Below are 23,089 nucleotides of genomic sequence, written 5' to 3' on the forward strand. Positions count from 1 at the left end.
GCACTACAGCCCCATGTAGGGCCTTGGCCTCCATAACAATATGAGGTGGGGGTCGTTAACCCCACCCTCAACATCTGTAATTGTTTGTGAAGCGTTGTATTCTTAAGACTGGTTTTTCCTGCTTACGGGAGGAAAAACCCCAGATAAACTGGGGAGAAACACCCTGCAGTTCATGCCCAAAACCAGCTAACTTGGCTATGTCTGAGAAAGCACCTTAGCCCCTCACGTCTCTGACAAGAAAAAAAACGCAGGATACTTCTTTCCCAGGCATATGCTTGCAAAGCTTGTAACCACTCAGCTAACCGCACGGACCCAATATATATATATATATATATATATATATATATATATACACAGTAAAACCCCTTTTGTTTACACTTTTCAGGGGAAAAGTGAAAAAAGTGAAAATAGCAGGAAATGTAAAAGAAATTAAAAAAAGGTTAAAAGATAACTTACTGCTAGTATGTGAGCCTACATACTAGATTACAAAATTTAATAACTGAAAATCTCTCAGGGGACCCTGTAATCCCTAGAGAGCGCGTCCCCAGGGTGGCGGATAGGGGAGCCCACCATGTGTGTGTGTGTGTGTGTGTATATATATATATATGGTGGGGTGGTCCGAATATACTGAATAAGGACTCGTGGACCAACAGGGCCATAAGGGGCAATCATCTTGATTGTAAGGGAAGCGGCACTCCCATGGACACCTAGCTGGATCTATCCTCTCCTTCTTCTACTTTGAGGAAGACCCACTTACTTTAATCTTTCCTATAAGGCCTTATCAGCCAACTCTTCTTACTTTATGACCCTTATGCTATTAGAGTACCTAGAGTTCCTAATAAAAAACGTTCCTAACGTTTTTTATTAGGAACGATTAAATACGAAAGATTATTCAAAGAATCTTCAGCAGCTCTAAAAAACGTTCCTAACCTCAACAAATTGAGGTGCATGAAACTACCCCAAATTTGGGAGACTTACATTACGAGAACTTCAGCCAAACTGCCAAGACTACCAAATTAGCCTGCAAGAGGGCACCATTAGGACTTTAGGAACAATATTAGTTTCTTGCTTTCTTCCTCATTTGCTTTGTGTTAGTGCTTGCGTGCACATACCATATCTTTATATTCCTGAAGATGGCAATGTGACTTTGCCGAAGTATAGAAGTTATTCATTAAAGTTACCTTTAATTAATATACTTTATATGCATTGTTAATTCCGTAAACTAATAGCCAGCTATGGCCTTTAAAGGACAAGATCCAGCAAGAACTAAAATAGTATTAGATAACAAGATCTTAGAACAGGTGAATTCATTTAACTACCTAGGATGTATGATCACTTACGAAAATGAAAAAGATATAAACATAAAAATTGCAAAATATTTAAAAATAACAGGAGTAATTAACTCTATATTTAAACCAAACCTAGTTCAAAAACAAACCAGGCTAAAAGTATACAATACATTAGCCCTACCGGTCTTAATGTATGGAAGCGAAATCTGGACAATAAAACAAAAAGACAAACAAAGATTAACAACAGCAGAAATGAAGTTTATGAGAAAAACTGCAAAGTATACCCTATTTGATCACAAAAGAAACGAAGAAATTATGAAAGAATTAAACCAAGAACCAGTAATAGAAAACGTTAAAAAAATATAAACATAAACGGATGGAATACGTTCAAAGAATGAAAACAGAAAGATTACCAAATCAAGCCTTAAAGTACAAGACATTATGAAAAAGAAAACCAGGACGTCCTCTTAAACGATGACTTCTAAGGCCGGAACAGGCCATACTAGGCCTAAATCCTTGATACGTATCATGATGATGATGATGATGAATAACTGAAAATAAATGAATTTACAATTACTTACATTTATCTATTTTTAAAAAACTTTAATTATTGATTGTTTTTGCTTTTCGTTTTTTTTTTTTTTGACATAGCACCAGATTGCTTTGCATCGAATTCAATGCTTGACCTGTTTTTTACTGTCATGTTGAAAGTGGACACGGAGAGTCCAAGATCTTTTGCTAAATGTACACGTGTTCCGACATGCCAATCCACACATCGCAGAATTGACATCTTTTCTTCTACCGAAATACATTTTCTGTCTTTTTTTTTCCACCACCGCAACTTGAAAGCAAATTTCACACGCTAAATTACGTAGCAAAAATTCTACAGTATCAATTCGTACTGCGATTGAAAAATCACGGTATCGCTCATCACTACTGCAAGCGCGCAAGTCACCGTGATGACGGAAATGAAACTACAGTCGAGAACAACGGCATCTGGGAACAGAAATCTGCAGATGTCTGCAGAAATCGATTTAAATGAGGAAATCAATTCGAAAATCAGTATTGCCATGCGAGAAAAAAAACGCAAATCACAGGAAATAACGTCCACATCAAGTTGTTAATGACGGGAAAACAATATATCGTAAGAATAGGCCTTAAGACGGGACCAACGGAAAATGTAAATGGCAGGAAAGGGTAAATTGCGGGAATGTAAAAACGGGGTTTTACTGTATATATATATTTGATTGGACAAATAAATCTATAGGATAGGATCAAGCCTATGGATTGATCAGAGAAAAGCACAAAACTCTTACATCCAACAAGACCATTGCTCAAAAGAAAATTTAAGTAGATGAAACTTTCATAAAGCAACAAATTTAAACAAGAATAATAGCCTTAAATTTCCTAAGATTTGGTTCATCACACAATTGGTCCCTGATAACAATGTTCATCTTTAGATTGTCTAGAGCAGGGGTCACCAAACTTCTTTGACCGTCAACCTCGATCCCCTTCAGGAATTTCTTGACTTTTTATCGACCCCCCCTCTATTTTACTATTACGTACTTATAATAGGACAAGCAAAAAAAAGATGCTTATGTGAGTTTTTAGATTGTTTTATAGTTACAGTGTTTATTGTATGCATAATATAGTATATATTATTATATTGGCTTAACGTAAAAGGGATACGTTTTTGTTTTTGATGTTCTTCTTAACATTACATATTTGATAGGAGGGAGAAATAATATATAAAATGTTTATATAAAACCACCGACATCCCTTTATTGGTAAATACGTCATTTTGGCCTACTCGATTGGCCTCCGTAACTATTTTCATGACCTTGCTCCATCTTACAAGTCCTATTCATGTCACTGTTCCCACGATTCACTCTTAATTGCATTGTCATTCAGGATGGAGGTAATCCAAGTTAACCGAATTAAATATTACCAGTACAATGTCGTCATATATTTTTCTATCGATCCCCAATTGATCTCTGAGCCTGAATCGACCCCTGGAGTGTCAATATCAACCACTTTGGCGACCACTGGTCTACAGTAATGGTACTCAAAACTTTTTCAGACAATGGCACATTTGGCAAATGCAAATTTCTGAAGCAGCATACCTGTGCACTTAATGCCATTCAACCATAAACAAGCATCTTAACATAAACAACTCCCAGCTTCATTACATAATCATTGTCATATTGAGATGAAAAGATACTCATATATATTAGTCCTGCATCTTGAATTAGTACAATGCCGAATCACTAAATAATAAAGTGACCAATCGTCCTCCTTTAGGGAAGACAGTCCTTCTTTTGTAGGTTCTGTCCTTTCTCGAAAAGTGTCCTCCTACCTGTCCTCCTTTTCGATATTTTAAAACTAATCTGTTAATCTCTGTATTCAAAAATGCCGCCGCGCCGAACTGTTACGTGTCATGTGATGGTACAGTTCGGAATGACGCGATTATGAAACGCATGCGCAGGGCATAGGAGAACTTCACGTGTCTCGCACCATTGCGCACTTCACTTTGTTTACTTTATCTCCATATTATACTTCGTGTTTATTTCTAACAGAAATACGAAATCATTTCTTTCTCAGTGAATATTATACACAGGTAAGTACAATTCACGTTTTATTAATTCAATTTTATACAACCCTGTTTTCAACACAAGTGTAAAATAATTTAAATATAGATTTAGTAAAGTTTTATTGCTTTAGTTATTAAAGTTTTAGTTTTAATTATTAATTTTATTTATTCATAATGTGCTTGCATCGTTTGTGTGGCTCTATATTATATTTTTAATTTTTAATTTCATTTAAGGGATGGAAAAATCAAGAAAGAGGAAATGCCATTTCAATGATCAATTGAAAAAGGAATTTCCACTCCTCATATCAAAGAGAGACAACATTGTTTTCTGCAATATTTGCAGAGGAAAATTTTGTATTGCAGTTGGAGGCAGAGCAGCTATAACGAAACACTTGAACACCAACAAATATAAGCAATCATTAGATGCATCAGCTTCCAGTAGTAAAGTAACCTTTTTTTTTAAAACTTCTAATTATTCTGAAGATGAAAAACAGTTAGCTGTAATGGAGAATTATTAATTTCTTCTTTTATTCACTAATGCTTATTGACAGTCTTAACTCTCCCACTTTAAAAGATTCCCTTTTCGGAATCTACTATTAATCTTTCAATTAGTGTTTCTCCAATATTCCGTTTAAAACGCATATAGCAATATTTTCTTTTATTTATCCACAATAAAACTTAATAGTTCCACGATTCCTTTTTCGGAATATACTATTAATTTTCCTCCGACTGTCACAACTTAAGTTCCTCCGAACCTAAATATCTGCAGACCTCTGTTCTCATTTCCTTCCGAACGCTCTCTTGTTTACAGCCGTTACCCAGATACGAATGCTTTCCTTGTCAGCTGTCAATCACACATCAAACTTCTCCGCGAGCATGCGCACTCCTTGGCAAGCGAGAAACTAAGTACTGTATAATGGCTGACACGTTGTCTCCATTAGTGACAAGAGAATGTCCTCATAAAACACAAAACTTAATATTTCAAACCATAATAAATTTGTTTAAAGTAACACAACTAATCAAATCCGGTAAGTACATTAAATTTTTAACTGTTTTACATATCACTTTTAACAAAACAATTTCCATAACGGGCACATCGCAAGTGCTGACAATGCATGTTATGAAAACAAAACTAATAAACATACTAACATAAACAATACGTAAAAATATTCAGATTTTTAATTATGATTATTTTTACACTTGGCTTTGTTACGGAACCAGACCTTCCATACCTTGTTGACTCATTGGCACTAATTGATTAGAGCAGGTATAAAACTGTCATAATATTTCTCCTGTTCAAATAGTGTTTTATATTTACAATTACAGTATTAATGCAGCTTAATCATTTAGAGTAAATGATCTTAAGTGATAGCAGAAGCATGTTCTTCAATCCCGAACGTCTGTGTGTGTGTGTGAGAGAGAGAACATTTTTACCTGATACTATACCAGCAATAGTGTTGACAATGATATCCACTAAATCCCAGGTATCAGAGAAAGGTTTTTAATAAAAAAAAAAAAAAAATTAAATACTACTACTACTACTACAGAGAACTAGTGGATCAGATTTTATGTTCATATAGTCAGCTGAGAATAAAGAGCCTCCATAACTCAGCCGGCATAGAAAAATCTCTTTGGTTGGAAATACTTGGGTTCAAGGTGGAGTTTTTTTTCATCCGGAAAATCGGGTTTTTCATCCCACAGAACAGGCAAACCAACCCCGTTCACACACATCTACAGCCATAAAAACCAGCACCAGACTCAGTGACAAGCCAGTCACTGAGTCTGGTGTTGGGGTCTATAATGTAACTGTGGGGATTCCCACAGGTGCATAATTATAGCGAGCCCTGCACCAAGTGGAATTAAAACACTAAAGAGAAAGAAGATAGTCAGTTGAGAATAAATAATTAAATTAATTAAAGAAAGAGACATTCAGCTTCATTTTTGAAACATGCATTATAAAGAAATAGTGAATATTAATGATCCACCATTATTTCAAAGCTGAAATTAAGTAGTAACTTCAGAAGTTTCGAACATTTTGACTAAAGAGCTTATGAGAATACATCCTTTGGCATCGGAGTCACCTTAGCTAACACTACTTAAAGACACACGGACAAAAAGTCTCAGGTATGCCAGTGATATATTTATTATTCCACCAGAACAAGCGATGGAATTAGAGCAATCTGAAACTGTAAAGCAGCATTAATGAAGGAGCTAACGTGAGGAGTTGAAGGATCTTCCTCAGCCACAGCCAAGTTAGCCGATCTTGGGCGTGGACAGCAGGCTTTTTCCCAGCAGTTTATCTGGGGTTTTTCATCCCGCAAGCAGGCAAACTGGCCCCATGAACATACTCGGATCTACAGTCATAAATACTTAACCCCCCATGAGGAGGCTCAACTTGCCCTAGTTGGGATGGGGGAGAAATAGGGAGGAAACTCCATACGAATAAATAAATAAATGAAGGAGCTCCACTTTGATAATTTTGTTTATTATTTATTTTTGTTAAAGTAAAAGAAACCCCTACCCCCTCTGGTAATAAATTTGTGCGTCTCTTTCTAGTACGCTGATTAAGTATATGTAAAACAAAGCAATAATAGAATGAGTTAGTGCGAGAATGAAAATATTCCTTTAAAGATAAAGGAATAAAGGATATCTAAAGTATAGATGGGGGAGACCACACTCCTACCAGACGCATCCCCAAGGTGGCGGATGGGGGAAACCCAAATGGGTTGCTCTGAATAAAGAATAAAGAGCGGTGGACCAAAGGATGTAGCAGAGGCATGGCAAGCTGGCTACATTATTATGCCAGTAACTTTCATGAGCAGGAGAAAGTCTACAAACTGAGATAGTCCTACTGTGTACGGGACAACCAACGCGCCTACTCAAAGACCACATAGAGTAGGTGAGAAATCAGCAATGTGGTCAGCCAAGGATGTGAAACACGTAGCCACCCTCAACATAAGATCACTATACCGACCTGGAAAATTGCAATTAGTCCAGAAAAATTTAAAAAGACTGAAATGGAGTATTTTAGGTTTATCAGAGACACACTGGTGCGGAGATGAATTCATGGATTTACCAGAAGGAAGACTGTACTTCTCAGGAAGAAACGATAACATACACAGAGAAGGAGTTGCATTACTAATTGAAAAGAAACTTACACACTCAGTAATTGAAATAAGCCCAGTGTCTCCTAGAATAATAACAGCCAAACTTCAAGCAAAAGAAAGAGGTCTAACAATTAAAATAATCCAAATATATGCACCAGACAGTAACCATTCAGAGGAAGAAATAGAAAATTTCTATGAAGAACTACAACAGGAAATAGATAATCCCAAAAACAGAGACCTCATGATAGTGATGGGAGATTTTAATGCTAAAATAGGACAGTTCACAGCAGACAAAAAAAGATGTGATTAGGAAATTTGGATACGGAGAGCTTAACAACAGAGGAGAACAATTACTCCACTTCTGTAAAGCAAACAACCTAATGATTACAAACACATTGTTCTATCAACACCCTAATAATAAACATACATCGACATCCCCAGATGGTAATATAAAGAACTGCATAGACTATATCATCATAAACAAACAATGGAAAAGATCAGTAAATAATGTGAGAACATTAAGAAGTTTTGATTTTGACACTGACCACGAAATATTAACTGCCAAAGTGAAGATAAAATTCAACAGGAAAAATAATATCGGAAAAGAAGAAAATATCAACCTATCAAAACTAAAAGATAGCTCAAGCAGAAGTCGATTTTTAGAACAGATGTGCTTGAAATTAAAACCCTCCATCTTCCAGAACAGCGGGAAAATACTGGGAAGAAGGAAAAGAAACAGTGTTATCAATTGCAAAAGACACTCTAGGTTCCAAACCCAAAATAAACAAACAGTGGATAACCCAAGAAATCATAGCTACCATACAAGAGAAAAGAGAGGCCAAGATACTTGTAAACCAACAAAACAATGAAGAGAATAGAGAAAAATACAGAGCACTAAAAAATAAAGTTGATAACCTATGCAAAAAAGCCAAAGGAAAATGGTTAGAAGAAAAAGCTAAGAAATGCCAAGAAGTATACCAACAAAACAACCTAAAAGTCTTCCATGATACTGTAAGAGAAATTACAAAGGAATTCTCAGCAAAAGCAGTAACAATGATAAACAACAAGATGACTGAAACCGGGAATATTGAATATATAAGAAAAATCTGGTTAAACCATTTTAAGACTATCTTCCACAAGGAAACAATGCCAACAATAGAAGAAAATAATGATCACCCAAAAATTTTACAAGAAGTTAGATACACAATAAAACAGATGAAAAACAATAAAGCACCAGGCATTGATACTATCTCTACTGAACTGTGGTCATATGGAGGCAGAATATCAATAGAATATTTAACAACCCTATTTAATAAAATACTACAAACAGGAGAGAGCCCAGATGACTGGAGAACTGGAAAGATCATCCCAATATACAAGAAAGGAGACAAAAGAGACTGCAGAAATTACAGATCAATCAATTTACTCCCTCACACCAATAAAATATTCATAAGAATTATACAAAATAGATTAAAAAACACCTACGAAGAAATGATAGGCATAGAACAAGCTGGTTTCCGAGGAAACAATAGACCAAATTTTCACACTGCACCAACTAGCAGAGCTCAGCTGGGAAGACCATAAAGAACTATATTGTTGTTTTGTGAACTTTAAACAAGCTTTCGATAACATCAACAGAGAAATCCTTCTTAAAATTCTACTAGAAAAAGCAATAGACAAATATATAATACAGTTTCTGATAAAATATTACTCTAAGACAAATGCAATAATTAAAAAGGACACACTCACAACAGAACCCATAGAGATCCAAAAAGGAGTAATGCAAGGATGCCCATTATTCCAATGCCTATTCAACATATATCTAGAAGAAGTTGTAAAGAAAGCAATAGACAATGAGCCTGGAATCAATGTCAACGGTTTAAACATAAATAATATCAAATATGCAGATGATCTCGTCCTTCTTGCAAGAACCCCAAATGAACTACAAAAGTTGATCAACAAGCTAAACGAAACCTGTAAAACATATGACATGACAATAAATATACAAAAGACAAAAGTGATGAAAATAGGGAGGAACAGAACTACCATTTCAGCCACCCTAAATGGAGAACAAATAGAACAAGTAGACAACTTCATATACCTTGGATCAAAACTAACAGAAACAATAGATATGATAGGATGGACCACCATGGGAAAATTACAGAATATCTGGAAAACAAACAAGATATCTAAACAAGCCAAAATCAAATTATATGAAGCAATAATTATACAAACAGTCATCTATGGAGCAGAAGCGTGGACAGTTAAAAAAAAAAGTGAGGAGAAAAAACTGCTGGCATTTGAAATGAAATGTTTAAGAAAAATAAATAGAACAAGTTGGATAGAAAAGAAAACAAACAAACATCACAGTCAGACAAGAACTATTGTATAAAAAGACAATAATAGAAAAAATTAGAAAACAACAACTGAGATGGTTTGGGCACACTGTATGCATGAATGCAGACAGACTTCCTAACGTCCTAATCAATACTTTTCCAACTGAAAAAAGAAGACCTGGAAGACCAAGAATTACCTGGTTGAAATTAATAAAGAACATCTCGGGATGCAGAACATATAAGGAACTTTTTCGAACAGCAAGGAATAGAGAAGACTAGAAGATCCTGCTCAAGAGAAGACTCAACCCGTCTTAGACGGAAGAGAAGAAGAAGAAAGTATAGATTTAATTTAGAAGGCCTTGGATCCAATTAGTTTTGTAGTTATTACTTTCATTTTATTTACAATGCATATAGTGTTTTCGTTTCATTAAATGTATATATATTTTTTATTTGGTATCAAGTCAATTAATTCCTGGATTCCAAAAAAAGAATAGAGTTAAAAGTCATCGTACAAATCGGGTTGAAAACTCTTATATTTACTTAACACTCAGTGTAAAAACAATCTTATTACAGAGAAATATAACATAAATGGCATAGCTGACAATTTTAACATAATTGTTCAAGCTGACATGATTAATAACAGCAAGCAATTCTATTTGTTCATACTGCCAATTTCCAAAAACCTGAGAGTGACCTAAAAAGTCACTTTCTCAAGTAGCTCCAAAACCAGAACTCTTTATGAATCTCTGTGCTCTACCCAGTTACTGAGGCGAGCTGAACCTGAGCACGGCACAACCAGAGGAAATTAGTGCCACTGTGCCAAGCCTTCGCTTGAGTAGTAGACAAACTCCAAGATCACATAGGCTTATTGTTCTTTTTGGAGACCAGGTAGAAAGCAAAGACAGCAAGAACTCCCATTTAATACCAAAGCAATCCTATGTCAGAGAGCTGTATTTTTCATAAGTGAACTCTCAGTAAGTCGTAATAGTAATTATCAAAGAAAGAGACAAACGCTTCATTTCACCGATGCAAATATAGAAATAGTGGATATTAAAGATCCAACATTATTTCAAAGCTGAATATACGTAGTAATTTCAGAAGTTTCTAAAATTCTGATTCACAAATTAATTTCATTAATTAAATTACATATTTTTTTGTAAAAAAACCCACAAAGGAAAATATTAAAACATTCAAATTTCATAAATACCTGAAATTATAATATAATATAGTTTTTAATAAAGAACAAACACTTATATTTTGAATAAATAAAACAAAAATTCACACCTAAATTTACATAACATCAGAGTTTGTCTAATTTAAGCTCCCTTTGTAGCAGCCTAGCTGCATAACAGTCAGCTCATCACACCATGCCTTAAATACATTCTAATTCTCTGCAGACACCACACTCTCAAGCAACGCATTCCAATCATTCACAACTCTCCATGCAAAAAAACTGCTTCTCACTCCTTTGCTTATACAGCTTCCAGGGATGACCTCTTGTTCTCCCCACATCTTATGAAAAACCTCTTCAATATTATAATAACCCTACCAACTTGTACATCTCATCATATTATCCCTCTTCCTCCTATCCATTACACTAGACTGTAAATTGTATCTTCTCAATCTTTCTTCATACTCAATATTCCAGAGACCAAAAACTACCTTAGTCAATTACCTCTGGACCCTTTCCAGAATCTTTACATCCTTTTGAAAAACAGGTGACCATATCCATGTACAGTAGTCCATATGTGGCCTAATCAAAGCCTTATACAATGCAACTAGAATCTCCTTACTTTTACAAGTCAGTGTCTTCTGCATCATTGCCAGAATTCATTGTGTTGTCCTTACAATTTTGGCAATGTGTTCTCTAAATTTCAGATCCATACCAATCATCATCCCAATTATGGACATGAAGATATTCATCATGATTATAACAATTTTCTTGTGACAGAATTCTAGTCCCCTTCCTCAAGAAGATGACTCCATGGAGGTCTAATAATAATAATAATTTCAGTAATTGATAGGCTGCAGTCTTACACAATACTTGGCATATATGTTTCATATTTTCATCAGAACGTGAATGATGTACTTCTCTTAAGCAGAATAGTTCTCCCCCCCCCATCTCTCCTTAGACAGGTGGTGCACATTGGCAGTCTTAGTGGCATTCTTGAGTTTCTTGGGATCTGTGCATTATGTGTATTTTAAAGAGCAATTCCATATTCTATGACTTTTCTGCAGCATCATGTTAACTATGATTATTCATACTAGGCATGCAGTTCAGACCAAGCAGTGACACACCTATCAACTGCTAATTGAACATTACTTTCACTCACAGTATACACATCTAGTTTCATAAGGTTTTTGTTTCCGTTTGAAGCTGTAATTGTGTTATAACTTGTAAGTTACACAGCCATGTTATTATGGAAAGTTATATTTAATTTGAGAGCACCTGAAGATCTTGTCACTCTTATATCATTCCACTTAAAACTTTCAAGATATTTAACCAAATTAAATGACTAAGAAATTCAGGTGTGAAAATCAACAATGAAAAGATGACCTATGAAATTTACTGCATTCAGTATTTTTAGAAAAGACAGAAATGCATAACATGATAAACAAGACTGATATGATTAAAATCTACAAATGTAGCTTTTAATCATATCAGTCTATCAAAATCTATCATAAAAGAGTAATATTATGATATCATAAAATCATAATATTACTCTGTTATAATACTACTAATAATAAATAAATTTATTATTAGTAGTATTATAACAGAGTAAAATTCTGAAGACCTAGATGCAAAAAATCTATACCCTACATGCTTTATAACTACTCTCTTACTTAATTTCCAGAGATGACCCTCCCCCCTTCTTCTTTTCCCCCTAACAGAATTTAGTAAAACTTCCTCTACATGAATTGAAAATTATTTTAGTAACTTAAATGTTTCTAGCATCTCTCCACCTTTCTGTTTATCAACCACCTGCTCCACTGACAAAGGAAAGAAATGAGATCAAAGGGACTGTTAAAAAGCTGTCTGGTAGAGGCAATGTTTGAATGCCTTCCCAAGGACAGCAGGTATGAAGATGTGAAGTGTGAGAAGATGTGAGGCATTATGGAGGTAGCACAGAAGTTTTTTTTTTTTTTTAAATATATGGTCCACACATGAAAGGCCACAAAACCTATAGCACACTACACTAGTGGGGTGTGGGCAAGAGGAGTAGAAGAAAGGAGTGTTACTGATCATCTTCAAGAACATTCAAGTAAAATGTGAACGTTTTGCTTGAATGTTCTTGAAGATGACTAGTAACAGTGAGATACATTTTATTTAGTGAGATACATATTATAATAACCCTACCAACTTATACATCTAATCATATTATCCCTCTTCCTCCTATCCATTACACTAGACTGTAAATTGTATCTTCTCAGTCTTTCTTCATACTCAATATTCCAGAGACCAGAAACTACCTTAGTCAATTACCTCTGAATCCTTTCCAGAATCTTTACATCCTTTTGAAAAATAGGTGACCATATCCATGTACAGTAGTCCATATGTGGTCCATAACAAACCGAGTAAACCAGTAATTAAGAGCAGCAGTAAGCTAATTAAGCCAAAAGAAATCCTAGGGAGATTATATAAATTAAGTGGATATTAAATCCAACATCATTTCAAAGTCGAATACAGAAACTATAAAAGTTTTGTGTGAAAACTGACCAGAGAGCTTGCAGGAATACAACGCCACCATACTACGCCATCACACGAAACTTTTATAGTTTCTGTATTCGGCTTTGAAATGATGTTGGATTTAATATCCACTTAATTTATATAATTTTGCATTACCGAAATGAAGCCTTTTGGCTCTTTATTTTAGTAAATCCTAGGGAGATATTTCGATATACAACAGCAAAAAAAAAAAAGAATGATTATGAAAGGAAGATACTGGTTGGAGAAAATGGTGGAATGAAAACCACTAAGGAAGATATACTAGCAAAGTTAAATGAGCAATTCATAAAGGTATTTCATCTTATGAAAGTAGCATCATGTAGAACTTGAGTACAGTGGGAAGAGTGGAGAAGTCACTGATGGTGAGTGGTACATGAGGAATCGAGTAAACTGTGTCAATAAAGCTGTAGGCTCTGGTATATCACCACATGAGTTGAGGGAAATTATTACACACACACACACACATATATATATATATACAGTAAAATCCCGAAGTTCCGCGGTAGGTGGGACCAACAAAAAGCACGTAAGTTGAATTCGCGTAACTTGGGGTATAATTTTGCATGTAATTTATATATACAAACATACAATTGGGATCAAAGGTTTACAAAAACACCTATTTTTTTAAGAAATATAATCATAATTGTAGTTTTTCACACATAAAAAAAAGTTATTTCGATGTCAATGGTTTCATAAAATCGAATAGATTCTTCTGATGGCATAATGTCTTTTTTCTTGTCACAAAATTTCTTCATAGCAAGCTAACGATTTTTTTATTCCTTGCCTTGTGGGTACAATTCGTTCCTCGTTAGAATCTATGTCCTCCAAAATCTGTAAACTTTTCTTTTATGATTGTTCTTACTGTGGATTCCTGTAGATCGAACTTGTTTGCTAGCCCACAAATTTTCATTCTGCCTTCAAAATCCTTAATAACGTTGAGTTTTGTTTCCAAAGTCAATGTTTTTCTTTTCTTGCTAGCTATATCAGAATCGGACTTGCTTCTTTTGGATGGCATTATTATTTTTTATGTGATAAAATTTTTATCAAGAACATAACATTAAACAATCGCAAGGTTTGTAGACTATAAAAATTGTGTATGAATGGAGACCGCTCGAAACACGTCAGTGCTTGTTCACAGCATGTGCAACACTGGCGTGAAGTGGTGAGGCGTGAAGTGGGACGGGAATACGTATATATAAGAAACTGCATAACTCCAGATTCGCGTAAGTCAGGGTATGATTGTATATATGTAATAATTTAACCTAAGTTACAGTCTGCCAGACTCGCATAGTTCTGCCATTCAATATTGGTGCACACGCGAATTCACATGCACACATGTGCGTGACGTTTCGACCAGAACTCAGTCTCCCAGTTAAACTTTAATTACAGTTAATTGTCATGTTCCGTTGTATTGAAAATGCAATGCTTTTATGGTCTTTCTATTTTACATATTTTTATGGTGTTACACCTGACAAAGTCGGCTTTCTGACGAAAAACTAGTCATGTTCTATTAGAGTTTTCTGATTTTAAATCCCTGGTGTTTAGTCATTAAAATTTAACAAATATGATAACACACCGAGTAAACCAGCACTCGAATAATAATAATAATATATATATATATAAAACTGTATTGTTTCCTGGCTTCACATGATTCCTAAAATTAAACACAATATCCTAATGCTTCATGAAGAGGACACTTTTATGACGTATAAACATTGCATCACATTCATATTTAAAATTAGACGAGGGACGTCCAGAAAGTAAGTTCCAATGGGCTGTAAGAGAAACAAAAATATACTTACCAAAAAAAAAAAAACTTTATTGGAAATAAAGTTTTTCATCTTTCACTACTTTTCTACACAATTTTCACCATTGTTCAGGCACTTATCATAACGGGGCACCAAGAGTTGTATACCTTCACCGTAGAAGGTAGCCGCCTGTGAGCAAACCACATATTGACTGCTTCTTTGACCGCATCATTGTCTTAAAACCGCCGGCCACCAAGGAAAGATTTCAGATGTTTGAATAGGTGAAAGTCGCTTGCTGCGAGATCAGGACATGGGGGGATGATGAAATTGTTCCCAGCCGAAGATGGCGAGAAGTTGTTGTGTCACACTGGCCGTGTGTGTGTGTGGGAGGGCATTATCACGAATCAAAACAACGCCCCTGGTAAGCATGCCATGTTGTTTATTCTGGATCGCATGCCGCAGTTTCTTAAGGGTTTGGCAGTACATACTTGTGTTGATTGTGGAGCCTTGACCCAAGAAGTCTACCATCAAAATTCCTTGTCTGTCCCATAACACACTGCACATGATTTTCTGAGTGGAAACTGTTGTCTTCAATTTCGTCTTGACTGGTGATGAGGAGTGCCTCCACTCCATGGACTGTTGTTTGGATTCAGGTGTTGCGTGCGACACCCAAGTCTCGTCCCCAGTGACAAGTCTGCTCAGGAAAGCATCGTCATCCTCATGGTAGCATGTCAAGAATTCCAATGCACTGCCCAGCTGATTCACTTTGTGTTGTTCTGTAAGCCAGCATGCACACAATTTCCGATAATTCAGTTTCTCCGACATAATTTCATGAAAACATGAACGTGAAACTTCTGGAAATGGCAGTGAAAGTGACGTCATAGTGAATCCTCTATTCTGTTGAATCTTCTCTTCAACTATCTACCATATGGTATCCACAGATGCCATATGGTCACTCCGATGCTCAGTGATGTGCCACACAGGCCTTGCCATGTAGTCCTGTTGTTTGTTTTTCTGGAGACATCAACTCTCTGAAGATTAGTTGCTCCACACACACACACGTCATCCATCCATCTCATTGATGGTCTACCTCTTCTTTTCTCTCCTCCTTTCTTTTCTTCTTGCCACCCCCCCCCCCAATGCTATTAGAGTATTCGAGGGATGGGGGTGAATCTTTCCTATTTCATCTTTTCTTATGTGGAAAGGGCCTCTGCAACCCTACCGCTTTCTTCTTGCAGTGATTTACTCCAAACTGCTAATATGGTTATGCCTTATAATGCATCTCTTCAACTGAACGCACCAAATCATCAGTCACTAAAGATGGTTGCCCACTCGGTTCATCTAGACATTATAAACACACACACACACACACACACACACACACACACACACACACACACACACACACACACACACACACACACACACACACACACACCAAGAAGCGTAAGCACTGCGAGAATGTCTGAAAATGGCACCAATGCCTTGCTAAGGAATCAACAAACTCAGCATGCATGCGCACCAATGCGCCGATCGCAGCGCTGCAGTGAAAATATTTAAAAATGGAACTTACTTTCTGGACGTCCCTCGTATTAATTGATAAAGTATTCAAAGTTATCCTACAATTAACTGCATTGGACCAATTAAGATGAGCACTGATGTGCTATGCAGTCTTTAAAAGTTTTATACATCAATAAAAATGCAATCATATGGTCAAATTGACATGTATTTTCAAGCGCAAGTTGCATAAGCCACATGACAGCACACCCAACCTAAATGGGCACATGATACTACTGTCTGTCATAACCCAGTTCACAGCTTTTAAAATTTTTAATGTAAGAAATGTAATGTGACCAAAGTTGGACAATGTATCACTTCAGAGGCTTTTCTGAATTTATGCACTAACTACTGAATTCAATATATGGCATTTTGTGAATTATAAAAGTACCTAATGTTGTTCATTAGTAGCATTACACTGTTACGCCAAATTTATGCACTTGCCATTTTTCCACATCTTTAATATGTTCTTTCATGCGACTCTCTCTCTCCCCTAAGCATCCCACCTGTCATATAACAGATGGTGCACATCAGCAAATTTTATATACACCTGGTCTCTTAGGTGGTGAATGTCCTTCCTTTTAAGATATTCTAATTTCAGTGATTGAAATTTTGTAATTCAAAGGAAATATTACAAGAATTGACAAAACAGCTCAGGAAGAATACTTGGATGTTGAAGAACACATTGACAAGTAAGGGAGATTTTTATCCCTCTTTATAAAGCTATGATTCGGCCACATGGACTACTGTGCACAGATTTGGTGTCATCTGTGTTTCTAGGGAACTGGGAGGTGGTGGAAAGGATTTAGAGACAATATGTATTATATATATAAGACGATATGTAAACCTTCGTAATATTTATCTCTGTATATTCTTATCAAAGTTCTTCCTATGACTTTTAGCTACTTTTATACATAGCTATATTTTTCTCTATAATCTCCCAGGATATCTACTGATTCTTACTTCAATATGCTTTCTTCTTTTCTAGAACTGCCTCTTTAACTTCTTGACATACCATGAAGTTCAGATTTTTCATTCCTTAGAAAGAACTGCATCACATCATCCTGGCTGAATCAATTAATGCATGTTTTCTTCATACTGAACCTCAAAAAGCTTGGTGCTTGCTTTAAAACTTTTCTTTTTTGAATGATATTTGTATATTTAAAGCTACAGTTCACCTCTGAAAGTTGATGATTCTGATTCTTTTTTTAAAACTTTCGCACATATTCTTGTTTTTAATGCAATATTCATTTTTGTCCTGCTAAAAACTGTACTATAAGTATACTCCTGATCCCAAATTAGGGTGAAGATATCACTATCAACATTAAACAACACTTTTATTTGTTGTGCAAAAATTAATTGACACAAATCAATCTTGTGGAAAGCTCACTGAAATCTGACATCAGCTAATGGCTTTTATTCCCTTACAGGGAGGGAGCAGATGAGGCCATTTTAGCCTTATCTAACTTTTGGAGACTAGGTGGGCAGTTAAATCTCCATCAGTAGTCAATCAGAGATAGCTGGCTCAAGACTATCACTAATTATAAACAGTAACCAATGAAGAGACTGGCAAATAAGTGTCACCATCTTGTGGTCCCTAATAGAATATGTTATTGCCTGAAATCTTGTAGGTTCTACAGTCAATTTCCTTGAGTTTACAAGATGAAAAACCTGAGTTTCTGGAAGAAAAAACCTGCTTGCCCATGTCAGAGATCAATCAACTAACTTGAACTTAAGACATCATTTTACTTGAAATTGCCTGATTACTCTTGCTGAAATATAACACCTTACAGGTATTATATAGAAGAATCTTACCTATTTTAGTCTTCTTTGTCCCAGTGACACCAATTATGGCAACACAGTACTGAGATGAAGAAGACTAAAATATGTAAGAGTTTTCTCAATACCTATAAAATGTTATAATTCAGCAAGAGTGATCAGAGAAAGGAAGGAGCAGCTATAGCATTCAATACTAAACACAGAGATAAACTTCTTGAACGAAAGACAGGCAATTTCAAGTAGAATGATGTCAAATTTCAATTAACTTTGAACAAGACTAATTTATGTCTAATCCACAGCAGGTTCATTAGAGAAGGTCTAACATAAAGAAAAGTCGGTTCTTGTTGGATATCTAGATATCCAACAAGAACCGACTAAAGAGTAGGAAATAAATACTAGACATGTTGATAGGTTTTGGGAAGAGCATTCTCAAAACCTAATTCTTCTGCAAGTTCCAATTCTATTCTGTCAATATACTTCTTTGACTGTGCCTATCTTCAAGGTTTGCTGATGATAAGCATAACATTTCATCATGTTTTTGGTTTAAGCCAATACAGAATAGAATTTGGTTTGGCTATGACACAAATTGCAAATTCAACCTTTTTCAATTTGGTATCCAGATGGATCCCCGTGTTGAGGCGAGTAGTAGAATACCCCAACCACACCCCTGCGTATCATAAGAGGCGATAAACGGAGACCCAGTCCCCGGAGGTATAGCTGGGTTCCCTTCGGGGGTTGGGCGAAGGACTAATCACTCCCTCCCTGTAAAAATTATCTGATTACGAAAACTGCAAATCTGGATGAACAAATGCTCCTGGCAACAGACGTGACTTGCGAGAACCCAGAAGACGGTTATCTAGCCTGGTCTTATGTGGATATGGAATTCGAAACGAAGAAAGCAAGATGGAAGAGTTGGGCAGAAGCAAGAGCAGCTGCGAGGGACAGGGGCAGATGGAAAACCAGCATTACAGCCTTATGTGCCACTAGGCACAGGGAGACATGATGATGATCCGGATAGATACAATAATGGGAGTGCATCGTGGGAAGATGAGAACTGGACATTAGGCCAGAAGCACTTGTCTGTTAAATGTGATGTGAAGTCTCCTCTAAGTTATTTAGCTTTGATTCTTAATCAACCTTGCCCAAAGAGCAGGTACATATAAACTAGTACAGTTTGTATATAGATTATTATACACATATTTATAAACAAGTGAAAGGATCAGTTCACCTATTTAATATGGCAATTAGCTTAAAAGAGAAAAGACAGATCAGTAGAATAAGAATGAATTTAATACAGTAATGTGATTGATACAGAGCATGGTCCTAGCAAATCAGTTCAAAAGAGCTAAACTATTTTCTTAATTATTGTACTAAAAAAATAAATTACAATCTTACTGGCATCAGTGGAGTGTTTTTAATAAAACAACCTCCCAAAGCTGAGGTCAGCAAAGGCTATCATTTCTATTCACATCAGGCCAATGTACCAAAGCTTAACTTTTAATTTCATCAGAACGATTTCATGAACTACTCTTTCTCCAATATACTCTTAAGCATGGAAGAACTGCTGTGCTTAGCCAACCTCAATTCTTCAAGATTGTAGTATTGAGGAATAGGTCACCAACATCTTACTGATCACTCAATAAAATTTTGATTTTGAAAACAATGCAGCAAGAAATAAAATGGAACTTGAGGATTAGCACCTATAGTACAAAAGTAACCATTAGCATAATTACTGTAAACAGCATGTTATGTTCACAAAATTATGAAAGAATAATAAGATAATTAGTGTTTCAGAGAGCTTCCGAAAACTAAGTATTATTTTGAGTGAAAATTGGAATATTGGTTTAAATCTTAACGTAGTATTGTTTATTTTTGGTAGCTTGTTGTGTTTGTGTGATTTTGGTGTGAATTCCGTTTTATTTAACTTAGTATTTTAAAGATACGTTTCATAGAGTAGCACATGGTGCAAATGCGACGAAAAATAATGGCATCCAAAAATAGGACGGCATTGTTCAAAAACTTTAATGTGAGGGAGTTTGTCCAGTGTGATATGTGTGGGATGTATGCTTTCCCGAAAGAGGCTGGAGTTTGGATGGAAAATGATAGTGGTGGGAGACTGTGCAGAAAGTGTAAGGAAAGTGAAGAATTGAAGTATGTGTCAGGTCGTGAGATTGTTGTGGTAGAAGAAAGCCAGAATGTGAATGAAAATAGTGGCTAGACAGGGAATTGCGATGTTTTACAAGATGGCAATGAGAACGGTGATCAAAGAGAAAGTGAAAGCAATTATACACAGAGAGAAAATGCTTTAAATGATGAAAAAAATGAGGAATTATTTGTAAGGAGTGAGATTGCATGGTTACGCAGAGTAATACACAATGCGCAGCGGCAGTTGGAGCACCTGCAAAACTCTTTCCAGAGTGCCTCGGCTAATGGAAATAAGAAAGTGTTTGAAAGGAAAAATAAGCGTAAGAGTGGGAAAGTTTCAGAAATGAAAGAAAGAGTGTTGTACAGTGACTCGTTATTAAGAGGTGTGATAGATGGGAGTTTAACTCATACTTTGCGGGCACAAAATTTAAGGATAGTGAGAGTATTAGAGTGCAAAAACAGAGGGTGAAAGAATTGATAGTTGTGGCGGGTACGAATGAATTGAAAGGAGATAAATTTTTTATGAGAGAGGACTTGAAAGTATTGTTAAAGGTAACGAAAGAAAAGAGTGACAGAGTTAGGATGGTGAGTCTGTTGCTGTGGTACAGAGAGGAGTTTAGAAGGAGGGCCATAATTGCAAATGATTTTATGCACAGGTTATGCAAACGGTGTGGTGTGGAATTCGTGGACGTGCGGGATTTCAGAACCTATCGCAAGATTTCTGAAGAAATATGAGTTAACAGCTACGTATTCACCTATTAACAAATTATCTTCCCATTTTCCTTCTCCTAAAGACAAACGCTCAACTATATCTCTTCCTGGAGTTTATCAAATTCCCTGCAACTGTGATCTCTCCTATTTTGGACAAACTGGATGTTCTCTTGAAAAAAGAATCCAAGAACATCAATCCTCCATTCATCACAACAAACCTGAAAAATTTGGATTGGCTCAGCACGGGATTGAAACTAACCACAACATCCTTTGGTCAAAAACTCGCCTCTTACATAGATCCCGTTATAAATTTGAACGTTTATTCAAAGAAAGTGTAGAGGCCTTACTCCATCATTCTAACCTCAATCAGAATGACTGTATATCTATATCAAAAATCTGGGAAAGTTTAATCAGGATAACTCATTAATTCATATTAATTTTATGTTATTTAATATTATTAATTAATATCTTTATTTCAATCATGTCTCTGCTTAAAAATATTCCCTTTAATACTTAGTGATATAACAACACAGCTTGTTCTATTTTTAAATGATCTATTGTTAGTATCCCACCTTGTATTTTTTTAAAACTGTTCTTGTAGTGCCACTGATGATGGTCTGCTATTTCCAGACCGAAATATTTGGTTAATTAAATATCTTTCTGGTGTTTACGTGCATATATTATTCAGTCTTTATGTCACAAGTATCCTTAAAACATCAATATAATTTCTTGGCAAATTTAATTTGGAGTATACATATCTCTTACATAAATTAACAAAAAAAAAATCTTAGGAATTTCACACACACTTCTAGCCAAACTATAATCCTTGCTTTCATCTGTGAAGCAAAAACCATTGCTCTGTGAAGTATCCAGATATTTATCATCCTTTGGAATGACAGTAAGATGGCATATAATGAATAAATAGACAAGACAGAGAAAGCATGTACATGAACAATGTGTCAAATATCACTCGAGAACTCCAGTGATATAACTCCAGCTGGATGTGCAGACAAACATCTGCACACACAAATGACAGTTAATCAAAACATGAAGTTATGTGGAATGCTTCACAGGTCCTATGACATTGTAATGTTACTATGAAAGTGAAAGAAAGATATTGGAATTGACAGAAATTATGCTCAATCTCAGCTATTTGAATGCAAACCCAGTTTTATGAAAGTGAAAGAAAGATATTGGAATTGACAGAAATTATGCTCAATCTCAGCTATTTGAATGCAAACCCAGTTTTAACCAATCAGATTGCTGCATGTATTCAGGATTAACAATGCCAAACCACACAGTAGTAGTTCTGAACTGTATTTCATTCATGATGTACAGCTACTACATATATTTATAACAGCATTTTCCTCAATTGTTTTACTTTTCTGTATATTTTCATCCACTAAGAAATCCTCTCGTAGGATTATAAAACTAAATGTGCTAATTAAAATGAAGTTCTGTTAGTGTTTCCTACTTCTAACATTAAATAATCATATAAACAAAATCCATGTCTAACCTAGGAAATTTGCATCAACATATAGTTATAGTTGCAACAACTGAAGGATTTTTTTTAGATTCAATCAGATGTAAAATAGTGTCAGACATTTCCACTCCTCTATATCTGCATTAGGAATCACATTATTATGAAAGGAAAATGATATTAACCATCCAGACTTCTAAATTCATGTTTCAACATCATTAATGTTTCTAAAGATAAAAATAACATTTTTACTAACTGGTAGCTTTTTACATACAGGTCTCTATCTACTGAGAGAGAAATTATTTTCTGATCAAATTTTGTCCACCAAAATTATTTTTTTTTTTAAAATCTAATATATTTGCAAATTTTCACTTTATAAAAATTAATTTGTAAATAATAAATTTTGTAATACACACTGCTTGCACTGAATTTAAAATAAGAAAACGACAGTATAAAATGAAAAAAAATCAGCTGCATAATGAACCAAGTTACCTACGTTATATTCTTGATTTTTTTTTTTTTTTTTTTTGGCTACTTGTATATGGAAATATGACTTCTGCATTACTTCAACCTTGGTATCACTTCGGGGTTTGGCTCCCACTGATGAGACCTTAATAATT

The 23,089-nt window shown here is 35.3% G+C and overlaps 1 protein-coding gene across 6 annotated transcripts in view; it reads right to left on the reverse strand.

The window, feature by feature from the left end:
• The window catches only part of LOC150093191 (U2 snRNP-associated SURP motif-containing protein), a 467,947-nt gene that overhangs the window by 284,437 nt on the left and 160,421 nt on the right, over positions 1 to 23,089 (reverse strand). The window lies entirely within an intron of this gene.

The sequence above is a fragment of the Typopeltis vanoorti genome, chromosome 24, assembly GCF_054136105.1.
Source record: "Typopeltis vanoorti isolate ZY-2024b chromosome 24, IOZ_Tvanoo_1.0, whole genome shotgun sequence".
Lineage (NCBI taxonomy): Eukaryota > Metazoa > Arthropoda > Arachnida > Uropygi > Thelyphonidae > Typopeltis > Typopeltis vanoorti.